The sequence below is a fragment of the Apodemus sylvaticus genome, chromosome 14 (assembly GCF_947179515.1).
Source record: "Apodemus sylvaticus chromosome 14, mApoSyl1.1, whole genome shotgun sequence".
Classification (NCBI taxonomy): Eukaryota; Metazoa; Chordata; class Mammalia; order Rodentia; family Muridae; genus Apodemus; species Apodemus sylvaticus.
The window spans coordinates 22622185-22637413 of record NC_067485.1 but is presented as its reverse complement, the minus strand read 5'-3'; the positions used below and the strand labels follow the sequence as shown (position 1 = coordinate 22637413).

The 15229-nt window shown below is 46.6% G+C and overlaps 1 long non-coding RNA gene across 1 annotated transcript; it reads right to left on the bottom strand.

The window, feature by feature from the left end:
* Positions 1-5827: 5827 nt before the first annotated feature.
* On the bottom strand, positions 5828-11495 carry LOC127664785 (uncharacterized). The gene is made up of 3 exons (XR_007973253.1): positions 11214-11495; positions 6895-7071; positions 5828-6198 (listed from the first exon to the last, which is right to left on the bottom strand). It is a non-coding gene; the product is annotated as an uncharacterized LOC127664785 (long non-coding RNA).
* Positions 11496-15229: the final 3734 nt, after the last annotated feature.

The window sequence follows — 15229 nt, the reverse complement described above, 5'->3', positions numbered from 1 at the left end:
CTCCTCCCAGTACTTCTCACTCGCCCTCTATCCTTAACCTTCCCTCCCAGGGGCTGGGCTTTATATAACTCCCAGCTTTAGGTCTTTGTATAACTCGGCCATTTGGGCTACCCCATCTCATGGCCTGAGCAGTCCCTCTTGTTCTCCCTCACCCTCTCTCCTCTCGAGGTCCGGTCCGGTTTAGTCTGCTGACCATGTTCACCCTGGACTCTTCTCTCTGCCTGCTTTCTCCCTTATGTCTAAATAAAAATCTTCTCCACGGCCTAGGAGTAGTCACATCTTCCTCTTTTTATTTCATTTCTTTTTTCCCTATTCCGTCAGCAAACCCTTTAAACTACCCGAACTGAGTCTTCACACAAGCCCAGGAGAGCAACGGCAACCTCGCCAGGAGATGAACTTTTAGGACACGGGGTTGTTAGTCACGTGTATACTGTGTGAGCTGCGGGTGACTCAAAAATAAACACTGCACTATGACAGCTCTGGGCCTCGAGCTCAGGTGCCACTCCCTCCAAGCCAGCCTGGGAACCAAGTCCCCTCCCCTCCGCCATAGAGAGCTGGCCTCTCACGCCTCCTGTGGCATGGGCTTTCCTTCCAAGAGCTCAGCCACATGGTTATGTAAGGTTCTCCTGTATTCCTGGGCCAAGAACTGAGTCAGCTGCCTGCTTAGATAGGTCACCTCAGGAAACCAAACCACACAGCCCAGGAAATGCATCGGGGCGAAGAAGCCAAAGAACCTGCTGGGAGCTGGCTGTCCTCAAGAGCAGCCGGCACGCCTCCTCTGACCCAGAGTGTGAAACCCAAGCTTCTCTGCTGGTCAGCATGAAGGACCTTTGAACGAAGGCTCTCTGTGGCCGCCTTGTTGGGGATCGAAACTGTTCACTTGGCTCCTCTGACAATCTTTTCCCACACAAGTAGGCAATGCTTTTCACGGTATCAAAAACCTCACTGTCTAAAGAAAGACTCTATTCCAAACAGCTGTTCCTGGAGGCTGAGGGAACTTTCTAGAACAGCTGTTCTCAGCCTCGCTGAGTCAATTCCTCTAGAGATGGGCTCAGAGAATTGAGGAGGAAAAAAATGTTTTAAGTTCTTCAAGTGTTTGGGCTGTGTGTTTTAGAACTCACCATTGGAGATTTTCCGTGATGCTAAAGCTATCACTGGCCCTGGTCTTGAAAAGATATGGGTGTGATGATCACAACTCCAAGTCTTTTCCTTCTTCTCTCCTCCATCCCTGGCAGGACAGACCAGATCCCTAACCTTGGTTGGTCTCTCAACCTCAGTGTCACTGAAGCTGGTCCAACCTAACACCCTTCTGTTATCCTCTGAACCTAAACACAGTCCCAGAGAGAACTGTGACAGAGTCAGGAGTCTTGAAAGGCTGATGATAGACTCTGAGCCTTTCGGAAAGATCCTGCTACAAAAACAGGTCATGGGGAAAGACAGAGACCGCCATCCCGCTTGGGAAGATGCCCCTGCAGAGTAGAATGCCTTCAATTTTGTTCTAGCATCTTCCGCCATGACGCTTTCCTTTCAAGCACACGTACTTGAGTTTGAGCCCTAGAACCAACCCATGTGTGGGGTGCGGGAGCTGCCAGGCATGTGTAATCCCAGAGCTGAGGGGGTGGAGACAGGCAAGTGCCTGGAGCTGACTAGCCAGACAGCCTACCTTACAGGCCAGAGAGACACAATGGAGCACCCCTGTGGGATGACCATCAAGACAGCGAGCACTCATGTGCCCCTGACTGGCACAAAAGCAACTTCTGGCTTGCTCAGCACTTTACAGTTCATGAGCCCTGCAAAAGCCCCTGAGGAATGGACGAATGGCCACCGAAAACAGGAGAGCTGTCTGCATGACGTCAGGCTTTAACTTTTCTGCCACCGATTGGTTTAAAATAAAGTGTCAGAGGTAACCTCAGCATTTCACCTGTTTAAAGGAAAAAAAAAACAAAAACAAAAAACAAAAAAACAAAGGCAATGGTTCCTCTTGCCTAGTCCAAGATCCATCCCTAGGACTGAAAGAAAAAAAAAGGAGACAGACAGATAGACAGACAGACAGACAGAATATGATAGAGAATGTGATGAAGAGCTACCCAGCCTTTCTTTCTCTGTGCCTCAGTTTCCCTGCCAAATGCAGACATCTGGACCCCATCCACAGGAAACTAAGTGGAGCTTCAACCGTCCCAATTTTTAACAATTCACATCCCCCCCCTCTTGCTCATGAGCCCCTCCCCCACTCCCCCCCTTTTTATTCATTCCTGAAAGCTTCTATTATCAATCACTGCATGAGGTAAATTTTCAAATCAGCAGTCAGGGTTTTTAAGCCGCATGACTCCTATTACAGGCAAAAGGAAGCAGGTGACCAACACCACCAACGCAATCTCAAAAATCCATGCTGCTGCTGCTGCTGTTGCTGTGAGCAGGGCGGGGCAGGCGGGAGGGTGGGCCCTCCTCGGTTCATTCCCTCATTTTTACGACTTGCATTAGGATGGATTTTTAACAAAGCCTTTCCTGAGGAAGGCTCTACTTTTCACAGGGGGCCCAAAGGAACAACGAAGAGAAAACAGGGAACTAAATAGGAAAAGGAAGGACAGAATCTGTGCCCGGTGTTTGAGCATCTCCCAGCAGACTCTGGTAGGATCTCTCTCTCTCTCTCTCTCTCTCTCTCTCTCTCTCTGTCACTCTTGCTTTTTCTTTGACCTGTCTTTGCAGAAAGAAGGAAGCCTCTTTCTGACTGCCTGAGCCACTCCCCTCCAATGTCCCTGACTGCTCTCTCCAGCACCTCATGCATTTTCTAGCCCCCAGCAGAGCCACCAAGCCTGCCCTTCTCCCCGCTGGCCTCCTAATTTTTTAATGTCACACAGTGGTTGAATTTTTGTACTGTGTCTTTAACCCAGACACTTGGTCCAGTTGGGCCTCCCTGTCCTTTGGGGATCTGGACAAACTCCACACACTCAATTTGGGGACTCTGAAAGTCTAGTTCCCCCCAGTGAGGTTTCAGCCAGTTGAAGGTATTTCCTCTCCCATGATGCCCTTGGTCACTATGCTATGTGCTCACTTATGCCTTCTGGATGTGTCTTATGGAACCCATCCTGTATTCAACACCACTCCCTCACAATACTTAGCAAATGATGTAAGAAGAAAGGCTCTACGCTGTAGAATATCTCAGGGACTAAGAGTGTGTGCCATTTCTACAAAGGACTGGAGTTTAGTTCCCAGCATCTATGCCAGGCAGCTCACAACCACTTGTAAGTCCAGTTCTGGGCGACCAGTTGGGACACTCTCTTCTGCACCCAGCAGGGGTCTGAACTCGTGTGTATATAGTTACACACAGACACATGGACACACATAACTAAACATGATTAAAAAAAAACTATTTTTAAGAGGAAACATTCATATCCAGCACAAATAAGGAATGCATGGTTCGCAGTACCAGCACCTCTCAGCTATCCTATGTCTAGGTGGGAAAAGGGGCTTCCTTCATCTGCTCTCCTCTAACTCAGCCCCAAGGCCTAGAAGGCAACAAAGAAGCAAAGGTTTGGAGCAAGAGGTGAGAGAGTTCACATGGAAGGCTCTGGAGAAGCACAGAGGAGACCATTGGCTCAGCTGGTCAAATGAAATGTTTCCCACCAGGTGAGCAGTGGATTCAGTGGCGTGTCCTGTTTACACTTGTTTCTATCTGTAGACACAAGTCTATTTCTCGGCCCCCTGAGTCCTTCCTCTCTGCACCCTGAAGCTTCAAGCGGGAGGCTCAAGACAAGATGCACCCCCTAAGTGTGAATCTGAGCACTTCACCTCCCCTACTCCTTGCCCTCTGGGGTAGAGAGCAGTCCCATTCAACCCAAGGTTCACAGGCTCTGCCATGGCAGGTACTCCTCAGTAGATTTCCTTCCAGTCCACCCTCCTCACTATCGCTGACTCCTGCCTTCCCTCCCATCATTCCTCGCTTGTCTCCAGACAGAGATGATCACCGAAGAAGAAACAGAGGTTCAAACACAAGAGGTTCAATTTGTGAGCCTCTAAGACAGTAAGCAAGCTTCAGGGAACGGCCCAGGCTGGAAGAAGAGCCACTTAGACCCATGGGGGAGGCCATTGAGAGATTGTGTGCCGCAGCTTCCCTCCCCCAACAGCTGAGCAGCCACCCCACCTCTGGGGCAGCAAGTGAAAAGCACTGGGGGGCAGGATGGGGGGCGTGGAGTACCGACCTCTCCCATGTTCAAGTTCAAATGGGAGATGCTCATGATGAAAGTTCTTGGCTTTGTGTAAACATCGAAGTTCTAGGAAGAGTTCCTGGCATGGACATTCTCCATAAGACAAACAAATATAGGGAGGGTTGATGCAGGAAAACACAGAGTAGGAGAAAATACGTCAGTGAAACATGACAAGGCAAAGAGAGCCTCAGAAGCCAAGTGGTGACCCCTTCATTCAGTGTAGTAACACTACCTCACAAAGCCACCGTCATAAAAGGTTTACATATTAAATAAGACTGAAAAACCTTCTCTTTTTATCCAGCTGAAAATTTCTGTATCAGTTGATAGCTCATATCCCATGGTCTGGGAAGCAGTGGACTCAAATTGAGAACTTAAAATACTGTTAGATGTAGGCTCAGATTTTTTTCCAAAACCCACTTTAATTAGGGGTTCTTAAATCCTTCAACCTCCTTTCTAGCCCACTAACCAGAGGTAGCAGAGAAAGAAGATTCATAGGAAAAGGGGATCGTGGACCTGTTTAGAAGTAGTACTTTGGGGCAATTCCAATCTTCCTTGTAAGTATATCAACAGTCCTATCCAACAGTAAACACCAAACAGAAATCAGTAGCAGTGCTTTGGAACATCCAGCAGAAACAGCAAGGCTCCACCAAATCGGCACAAGTCCAAGAGAGCATCAAGAATCCGTGAGTATACCACAAGAAGTTTGTTAGTACAATTCTCTCTACAAACTGAAGACCAGCCAAGACCTGAGAAGACCAGCGAGACATTGCAAGGCATAGCAATGCAAGTGTATCCTCTCACTGTCTGTGGAGTTGTATTTATATTCTTTATAAATATCACATGCTCTCTCAAGTGTCCACTCCAGCGAAACACATGTGCTCTCTGGTGTTTTGCTTCAGCGAAAACATCCTCTCACAAGACAGCTTCCAGAGAAACATCATGTGACACAACTGAGTTTCCAAAGAAACCAGAGTGGCTTTTCAGTGCCATTCTAGTTCTGAATGATGAGAACCTTGAGACCGGATATAGCCAGGATAAAGGCGCAGTATGATGGCTTGATTGTCAATGCGGTTGAATTCATAAACATCTGAGGCATTAATGAGGCACACCACTGGGTGAGGTTCTGAAGGTATTTCTCACAAGAAGTAACTGATGAGAAAAGATGCATCTGGGATGTGGGCTAGGAAGGATGGAATGAAAGAGGAAAAAGCAGAATGCCCGCTGAGCACCAGTATCCATCCCTCCCTGTTTTCTGGTCCACTGAGGTGTGAGGAGTCCCAACCTCATAGTCCTACTACCAGAGAGCCACCCACCATAGCCTTCTTCATCATGATGAGTTATAGGCCTTCAAACTGTGTGTCAGGATAAATCTTTGCTCTCTGAAGTTACCTTTGTCAGGTAGTTGGTCTCATCAAAGAGAAAAATAATAAGCAGAGTGTACCAGGTTTTCCTGGTACCATTACAGGAGGCTGCAAGTCACTTGCTTGAGGAAGAGAAAGAGAGCTTGAGACCACGACAGGCATGGCTTCCAAGGCGGCATTATGAGTGCGCATGCGCAAACATGTGCGTGTGTGTGTGTGTGTGTGTGTGTGTGTGCGCACGCGCGCGTGCATGCATGCGTGCGTGCGTGCGTTCTGCAGGAGCTCAGGCAGTCAATCCGCACATCACTGCTGAAGAAACCACCACCACCCCTCCAACCCCTCATCATAACAACAGGTTTTTTGTTTTGTTTGTGTTTGGTTTTGGTTTTTAACAGAAGGGTCAGATGACGTTCCAGGCCAGAAACGACAAAATCTTCTGTGACGTTGGTTTTGCAGTTCATAGAGTTGCTTAGAGAAGGGTCCATGACTTCTTGTGAGTTTCCTCACAGGAAAGCTGTAGTTGTGTGGCTCACTTAGCAGCTACACATAGGTTAACAGCAACCAGCTCGTCCAGCCTGTCCAGTCTTGTCGCCTTGATACTTCAAACAGCCATAAAGGCAGTCATGTTTTCCCTGCTAGGCAGAGAAACTTAAAAAAAAGACACAACTTTCCTACTAGACCTTCTGCTTACCTTCCACTTTTGAAATCACAACTAAGATCAACAGTAAAGTTATCATTGTAATGGTGAAAACCAAGAGTTGAATTCCAATCAGTGAGTATCACTGAGTATCAACTTGACAGGAACCATCACCTAGGAGACAAGGCTTTGAGCACACCTGTAAGCTGCCTGCCTCTTCTCTTCATTTGGTTAATTGAGGCGGGGAAGTGGGCGGCGCTATTCCCTCAGCTCGGGTCCTAGACTGCTTTAAAAGGCAAAAGCTAGCCACACCCCCAATACCCTCTGTTCTCTGCTTTCTGCTGGTGGATGCAATATGGCCTCACACTGTCAGGACTCCCTGCCATGATGTACTGGGCTCTAGAACTTTGAACCAGATAAACTTTTCCTTCTTCAGTTTGCCTCGCTCAGAGTATCTTATCATAGCCTCGGGAGAAGCAACCAAGACACCAACTCTCTCATTTCCCAACATTGCAAGTTCCCAGGACTCAGAACTTCAATTTCCTTCTCTGTGAAATAGAAGTTGCTATAAGAAACAATATAACAGCTGAAACGCATAGATACCATGATTGTTGTCATGCCAACAACAATAGTAAATAAGGATTCAGCTGACTTACTTTGTGAGAAACACAAAAAGCACATATCTCCTCACCTGAATGCTTGCGTCGTTTGAATAGGATTATTAGCAGACAACCTATCTTTAGTTTTATGCAAAAATGTTCTGCTCCGATTACACTGAGAGCTCCGGGAAGCAGCATGGTTTCCTCTAACAGCATCATCCTCCCAGTGGCAACAAGAAAGAACACCTGCGCTTTGCACATCTGAAAAGCTGATGACAACAGGTTTGCACAATGGTAAGAACAGAAAAGGTGCTGTGGTCTGTACCAAACTTAGACCAAAGTTCTGTGTCCTTGCTTTGACTGGTGTAAAGAAGGCCAGCGGAGACAGCAGGCGATGTCTCTGGACTTTACTCTGCTTTAGACATTCCCTTTGCTTTAGACACATCTCTGCTAAGGCAGCCAGAGCCCCTTTCTGCAGTTGGCTCACTAAAATATGATGTAAGGGTATAAGATTCAGGGTGAGACCTGCAGCTGCTCCATTGCTGCATATCTACGGTCACGTGGTAGGCCAGGATGAATACACCAATGGTCCATCCACACATACCAGCAGGCAAAGACGGCTCGGTGGTCATGGCGCCCGGTGCCCAGCCTGAGCACCTGTGTAATTTCACAGCGACATTTTTTTTCTGTGATGGAAAGAGAGAAAGATCTGGAAACAGGGCATGTATTCCTTCCGTGAAACTGACAGGACCTTCAAATCTGTGACTGTAGAGGTCCTAACCCTGGTGGCCCACATCCTTCAGATGGATATTAACACTACCTAAGCCCTAACAACAAAGCAGAAATACTTACCATTACCCCAAGAAGCGCCTGAATATTCATAGCACAAGGTGCTTCTGGTGTTAGAGCCCAGTGCTGAACCCATACCACAATCCCATGGTTCCAAGGTCCTCTTTTTCTTTTTCTTTTGTTAAATAATCTCCCCCTCCTCAATTTCACCATCAGCCTTCTAATCTAATCATGGCCGCCCACTCCGTCCCTCTTAATTATGTTCTTTTTTTTTTTTTTAAGTTTCACCATCTGTTCTGGAGCTATTCCCACACTTAGACCTGAGGCCCCAGAGGAAATCTAGAGGTGATACACTGGACAGGTGTGAGGCCTGCCAATACCTTTAAAAAAAATAAATAAATCTCTCGCCCTCCATTTTCCCAGAAATTAAGGAGAGAAAAAAATCATTACTTTCATAAACTATAACTCATTTTCTCACAGGGGTCTCAATGCATCCAACTCGGACTGCCTCTGCTTCACTCTGTCCTGTCTGAATGACTCTGAACTCCCCACATGGATGTGTGTCTATGGGCTCCCAGTGATTGCTGCTACATTCAGTCCTAACATTACTGAAAGGCTAATCAAGAGGAAAATCGCGTGAAATAGAGCTCAGAATGACATGGCTGTTGTGGTAGACACTAGGACAGTACCTCAAAAATAAATAAATAAATAAACAAATAATAAATAAATAAATAAAGGTATATGCATAATGTTACCATACAGTCTTCTAAGTATGCATCCAAAAGAGTTAAAAGCAGGGACCGGAAGACACTGGTTGACAGCAGCTCATGTCCTCACGTGTCCCCTAGAGCATGAATGGATAAGCTAAATGGATGTGTAGACGGCTATTCTGCCTTAATAAGTCATGATTTTTTAAAAGGGGGGTTATCTTAGGGGATTTTTATCTTTTGTTGTTAGTAATGGGGGTAACTGTTTCCTTTTGTTTTTTAAATTTTTGTTGGAGGGTTCTAGAGAGTTGACACAGTATCTTGACCATATCTCAGGCTAGTTTGGAATCCACAATGAAGTCCAGGCTAGCCTAGAGCTTGCAATTCTCCTGCCTAAGCATTCCGAGTGCTAAGATTACAAATGTCCACTCCACTTCAGCTCCATAGGCAGCCGAAGATAATACATTCCTACGGAGGCTACAGTGTGGATCCAGCATTCTGAGTGCTAGGATTGCAAATGTCCATCCAAACGCCACTCTCAGATACTGCTGTGGCAATCCCCTTACAGTCAACAGGAGCCTTCCTATCCCTGAACATCTTGTGTTGCACAAGAATAGATTTTTTTTTTATTGTAGCACAATTGTAGTCCACCGAAGTAGAAATATCAAAAGCTCCCATCTGTAGCTAACATTCTGTTTCTTAACCTTGTGACGGTTACATGTGTATAAGAAATAATCCATTGGGTGAAGCGCAATGGAACATATCTATGATCCAAAGGGGAATTATAGGCAGAGGCAGAAGAATGACTGCAAGTTTGAGGCCACTTTGGTCTACATAGCCAGTTCAAAGCCCACCAGGTCTATGCTGGAAGACTCTGCAAGAGAAGGGGGGAGGGAGGGGAGGAAAGAGGGGAAGGGAGCGGAAGAGAGAGAAGGGGAAAGAGGAAAGAAGGGAAGGAGAGAGCAAGGAGGGTTGGGAGGGAGGACTCATTGAGCTGGACACTGTTAGAGTCCAGATTGAGCCCTGCTTTGTTATTGCTGACTTGATTCATACAGCCATCTCCTCAAAAGATCATATTGAAAGACCTCTCTGGGCCTGGTAAACTATTAGACAGTATGTAGAGTATGACTTTTGCCTACTGATGCTATTGTGATTTGGAAGCCTGAGGATACAGGGGGAGGAGGACAGAGCTTAAGACAGTGGGACAGTTTTGCAATGCTCATTTGCGTCAGGAAAACAAAGGCTGGTTGGTTGTGCAACCAAGGCTATCAGCATAGACCAGCAGACAGGAAACTCAGCCAGTGCTGGTGACCTACCTGCCCATGCCATGAAGCAGTGACCATTTTCATTTTTATAAGACATGTATACATATATGTATACATGCACATACACATGACACTCTTGAAGCCCAACATAATATAACTGTATGTGTCTTAGCTTCTTTTCTGGATCCTGTGATAAAATACCCTGATGGAAGGGCTTATTTTAGTTTGGAGTTCAAAGTTCAATCTATCATGGCAGAGAAGTCAAATGGCTGGGAGCTTGAAGTAGCGGGCAACATCACATCCACAACCAGGGACCGAAGGGATGGATGGACCAACACTGAGGTTCAGCTTGCTTTCTCCATCTTGTAAAGTCTAAGACCCTCTGCACAGGGAATGGTCCGCCCACAGTGGATGTTTTCCTACCTCACCGCAATCAAGACAATTCTACAAAGGCATACATCTCCCAAATGACCCTAGATCCTGCCAACTTGACAATTAACACTAATCATCACAGGGCAAACGTTAGCATTCACTGTGCGCAATACTCCAAGCACCGGCTTTCTGAAGTTGGCAAGCTCTTGTGGACTTTTAGCGACGGCAATGTTAGTCTTGAAAAATCCGATAATGGCCAATTACCAGAAGATTCCCAAGAGCTGGCCCCAAAGCACAAAGGCCAGAAGACAGAATCCCCCAAAGAAACAAGATGGAGACCCCAAAGAACCAGGTTGGAATGAGTCACTTTGAAGCATTAGAACTCAGACTTTAAGGTGCTGCACAGTCTGGTGTCCTGGAATTGGGGAGTAGGGGTGGTATTTGTTTCTACGTGAGCCAAGAAGAGTCATGTCTGGCAGGCTTGAGTGGCAGTAACCAGAACACGCAGGCCGGAAGCCGGTTCTTTCTCCCCACCTCCCCCCCTGAACACGAGCTGAGAGGGAGGCGGGGGATGGAAGGATGCAGGGGCAGGATCTGGAGCCAGGGAGATGACTAAGGTCTGATGCAAGCACCATGGGTGTGTGGGACTCGTGAGACATACAAGTCTGGAGGCGAACACGCTCTGGGCATGATTCAGGGAAGCCACCCAGCCTGATTTAGCCAGGAAAGGTTACCAGGACTGCCTGGTGTGGCTTTGACATGGCGTGCAGGGCCAGGGTACTCCCTAAGTTCTCTTTCTAGTGTTCTCTTCTTTGACAAGCGAAGTGGAATCCCCAAAGCAAAGCAGGGTAAGGAGGAGGCCTCTCTCTCCCAGCAGATTTACGGGCCGTCCGTACCCAGCCTGTGTTTGTCAGGCCAAAATGGTAAGGGTGGGCTGATAGAGTCCAATTACAGCTTCCTATAATAGGGAAAGTTAAATAGACAAGCTTCCCCACCCTGAGGAGAAGGAAGCAGAGGTCACCGCTAGTGACTTTGAACATGAATGGACCCTCCCTTCCGTCCCCTTTCACATGTGGCCCGCAACAGTAACAGACAGATGCGACACAAAAAGAGACACACCTGATTAACCATGAATACAACAGCTGTCGCCTTCGGCCTTAGCCACTGCGCCTCACACCCTTGTTCTGCCTGCTTTGGGTTTTTTTTTTTTTTTTTTTTTTTTTTTTTTTTTTTTTTCCTCCCCTGTTCTTTCAAATAGCAAAAGGAAATTAAACCTACCATTAAGACTCAAGTTAGTGGGAGGGGAAAGTATCAGCAGCCAGGCCTTTGTCTCTCGGCTCACGGGCTTGTAATAGGTACCTTCTCTCTGGCCTTTCATCTGAAGAAGAGCGTGGCCTACTGTTAACCGCTCCCTCAACTCAGAACCTGGACATAGAGCAGCCGTGGGCGGAATAAGACGAAGGTGACTCAAACGGGGAAGAAAAGGTGAAGGTGTGCCCCTCCTCTCCACCCCGGCTCCTTTTCAATTGCTTGTCTCTGTCAGCTGGAACTCCTTGATGCCAAAAAAGAACACCCACCTTTAAAACAAACTGACACTCTTACAGAGGAGGCGGGACTCAACGGAGCATCGCCCTTGCATGGAAATGTACTCATTTCGACTGAACCTGAGGGGGTGGGGCCAAAAAAAAACCTCAATTGGATAAGGTAGACCTCGGCCTCTCGCGACTGTAGACAATCCCAAGGTCATCTTCACTTCCAAGGCCTTAGTAATCAGATAGAGGGACTCTAAGTATTGAATTGCCAAGAATCTCTGGTGGCATGATGTAATCAGGTGAGTTTCCAGAAACCTGGTAATTAAAACCCTAAATGTCAATCTAATTTCTTTAAAGGTGTTTGGTTTAGTTTTGGCTTGTTTGGTTTGAGGGAGATTGGGCTCCTAAGTTAAGCATCCAACTCTAAATTCTGCATTGCTAGTTCTTAAAATGTCTCTGTCTATTGTCCAAAAAATCCCTTCTGTAGCTTCAAAGGCAGAATGGTAAAAAAAAAAAAAAAAAAAAAAAAAATTCAGAAATCATCGTGCAAGCACAAAGCTTCTGACAGAAGACTGGGTAGTACCTAAGCATCTCAGTCCCACAGAAATCCAGACAATGTCCCCTATTTCCTCACACAAGTAGGAAATGAACAGAATCATCATAGACACCCTTGCAAGTTCTCAGTTCCTCGTAAAGGACCAGACCACCGAGATACTTCTGTCTTTCGCCAAGAATTCACAGAGGGCTGAGGAAAGGCCTTAGTCAGAGGACTGTTCAGCTTGCAAACACAAGGACCTAATTTCAAACCCTTGAATTCACAGGTTTTAAAAAGCCAGATGTGGTGGCACACTTATAATTCCAGCCCTGGCAAAGGGGAGACAGGCAGAGCCCTGGGGACTTGATGGTCAATCTGTCTTGCTTGGCAAGTTTCAGGCCAGTGAGAGACTGACTCAAAATAAGAAAATGGATGATACAAATAGAACAACACATTGTCCACTGACTTTTACCAAGCACGTATGTGTACACATGTACACAGACGTAACCAACAACAACAAAACCCTTGGAGATCTCATTCAACAGAGTCAGAAAGAGTAACTGAAATCCTAGGAAACTTGGTATCAGATGCCAGAGAAGTCCAAGACTCATAGGGCACTGGAAATAATTCTAGAACACAAAGGAAACCTCTTTGGGAGGATTAACTTTTAACTCTTCTTTCTTCTAGTTGGTGAATAACCATGTCTACTCTCAGGACAAACCAGGGGTCCCTTCTCAAAACCTTGTGAGAAGACACTGTTTACCCTGCCAGCGACACCATCTCCATAGCTGTTCTTCGGTGCCTCCAAGTCTCTCTTTGGCTTCCTAAGCCCTTGGCTTCAGCGGAACGAGCCTGACTGTTTTCAGTGCTTAACTTCTAACACATGGCAAATGGGTGGCACTTTGAACACGGCCATCATCTGTCTGATGAGAAAGCTGTTTTCCATTTCTGGCAACCAATACTTCTGGCTTATCATGACAGGAGGGAAGAGGCTGAAACTACACTTGGGTTGGATTGCGTTGATAACATTTTCCGTCTTTGTAGCTGGGGGAAAAAAACCCTTAGAAAACTCTCCTTTGGTGTTGCAGAAAACGGTAATAGAGTTGACACCACTGTTGGCAGGCCGACTAAACTGCATTCATGAAAGGAGGTAGGTTAGCGTCATCTTTTCTCACTAAAACACAATATGGTGTCATAAAAGCTAGGACTGGACCAAGAGGTTTTTTTTTAATGTGGATGGCCTGCTGCGCATGCTCACTGGGGATGCTGGTAGGCGGGCCATGGGTAAGTATGATTGCATGGCACGCATGCTCACTGGGGGTGAGAGAGAGCAAGAGTAGGTAAGAGGATCTGATGCGCATGCTCACTGGGGAGGATGTGAATTGGATGGGCGAGTATGATGGTTCATCTTTACTGTGGAGAACAGTGTTTCCTTCTCTGCTTCCTGCCTTACGGGATCTAAGCCGCTATCCTTTGTCACATGCTATATTCTACCCAATCACTTGGTACCAAAACTTCTGAAACCACCAGTCATAACGGATCTTTTCCGCCGTTACGTTGCTACTTGTTTCCCCCCCCCCCCCCCCGCAACAATGAGAAAAGAAGCGAAATACAGGAAGTATGGCATCTTTCAAAAGGCCACGTTCAACCCAGCCTCGCTCTGCATGCGTCCTTTAGGATTGCAGTAGCAAATATCATGAGCTAGGAGGCTTAATTTAGAGAAGAAAAAAAAAAAGGGGGGGGGGGATTCTCATAGCTTTGGAAGCCAGTCCAACATCAAGGAATTGACAAGTCATCCCTGGAATCTTTTCTTGGTTTATAGATGGCAATCTTTTCCTCGAATCTTCAAGTTACCTTCTTTTGACACAGGTCTGTGCCCTAATTTCTTTCTATGACGTAGGGATGTATGCCCCATATGCCCTCATTTTAACCTGTGTCACCTTCTGAGGCACCAGAAGTTAGTACTCCAACAAAGAGTTTTTCACGGGATGTAACTTACCCCTCCCACCCCCTGGAGGGACTTGATACTCAACTGAATAAACTCAGCTTCTTTCAGCTATAACAGATGCTGAGCCTGTGGCCTGGATCCCCAAAGGAAGAGAGCCGAATGCTCATCTGATGTCTGCATAAACCTTGCTGTGGTTTATGCAGAACCAAGCCAGCAGAAGTGGGAAGGACAGCAATGTCACTAAAAAAGCACTCTCTTAGAAGGAAAACCAGCTCCTGGGGTCCCAGTGGGCATTAGAACCCAGACAGATATCCTTCTCCAGAAAAAAAAAAAAAAATTTAGAGACAGCAAGAAAAATGTGTCAGGACGGTGTGAGCACTTTCTGACTGCATCCCTTCACCCCTTGGACCTTCGTTAAGGTCCTTCTCAAAAGGGTTTTCCCTCTCACATCTGCAAAAAGCAGGAAGGAGTTTCCGAATGAGTCGCCAAATAAGCAGACCGCTTTTCTCATGACACTTTCTCCTGAGCAAAATCATGACTTCTTACGTGAGCAAAACGAAAGAAAAGTGATAGCAGATGACTGACTAACCAGGGTGACAGGAAGATGTATGGGTGTTCAGGACATCAGGAGCTTTATGAAACCAGCAAGGCTGGTGCTGAAATGAAAGTGGGCGAGCAAACGCCCTCGCAAACAGGAAGAACTATGAATAAGAGACTCCCCGCCCCCACCCCAAAAAAGACGTGTGTAATTTGCAGTGTGTAGCAGTGGGTTGACCATGACGGTTCTAAATACCCTCTGACACATATTTACAAAGGAACCAGGTGGCTTCATTCTAGATGACAGTTTCTTGCTAATCACCCTTCATGCTGACTGACAGTGACACTGTGAGTCACCGGGGTTCTCTCTTGGAGCCCCGCTTACTCGTGGGCCATGTGTTGGCCGTGACTGGGAAGTGAGTGAATCCAGAAGCCGGTGATTACAGAAGTTCATGTGGGGGATGAGGGTCCGGATGACGTCATGTGTCGTGAATTGAACTGCGCCCACCCCCAACAAAAGCTGCATTGAAATCTTAAGCCCCAGTTCCTACAAATATGACTCAATTAGAAAGGAAGCTATTGCCCACGTAATCGGTTAAGATAAGGCCCTACTTGAACAGGGAAGAACCAACATCCGATGTGACTGGAAAATGCACAGAGAGACAAGGACACCAGAAAGAACACCATGTGCCAATGGAGGTAGACTTTGGAATGATGTATCTATAACCCAAGGAATGCCAGT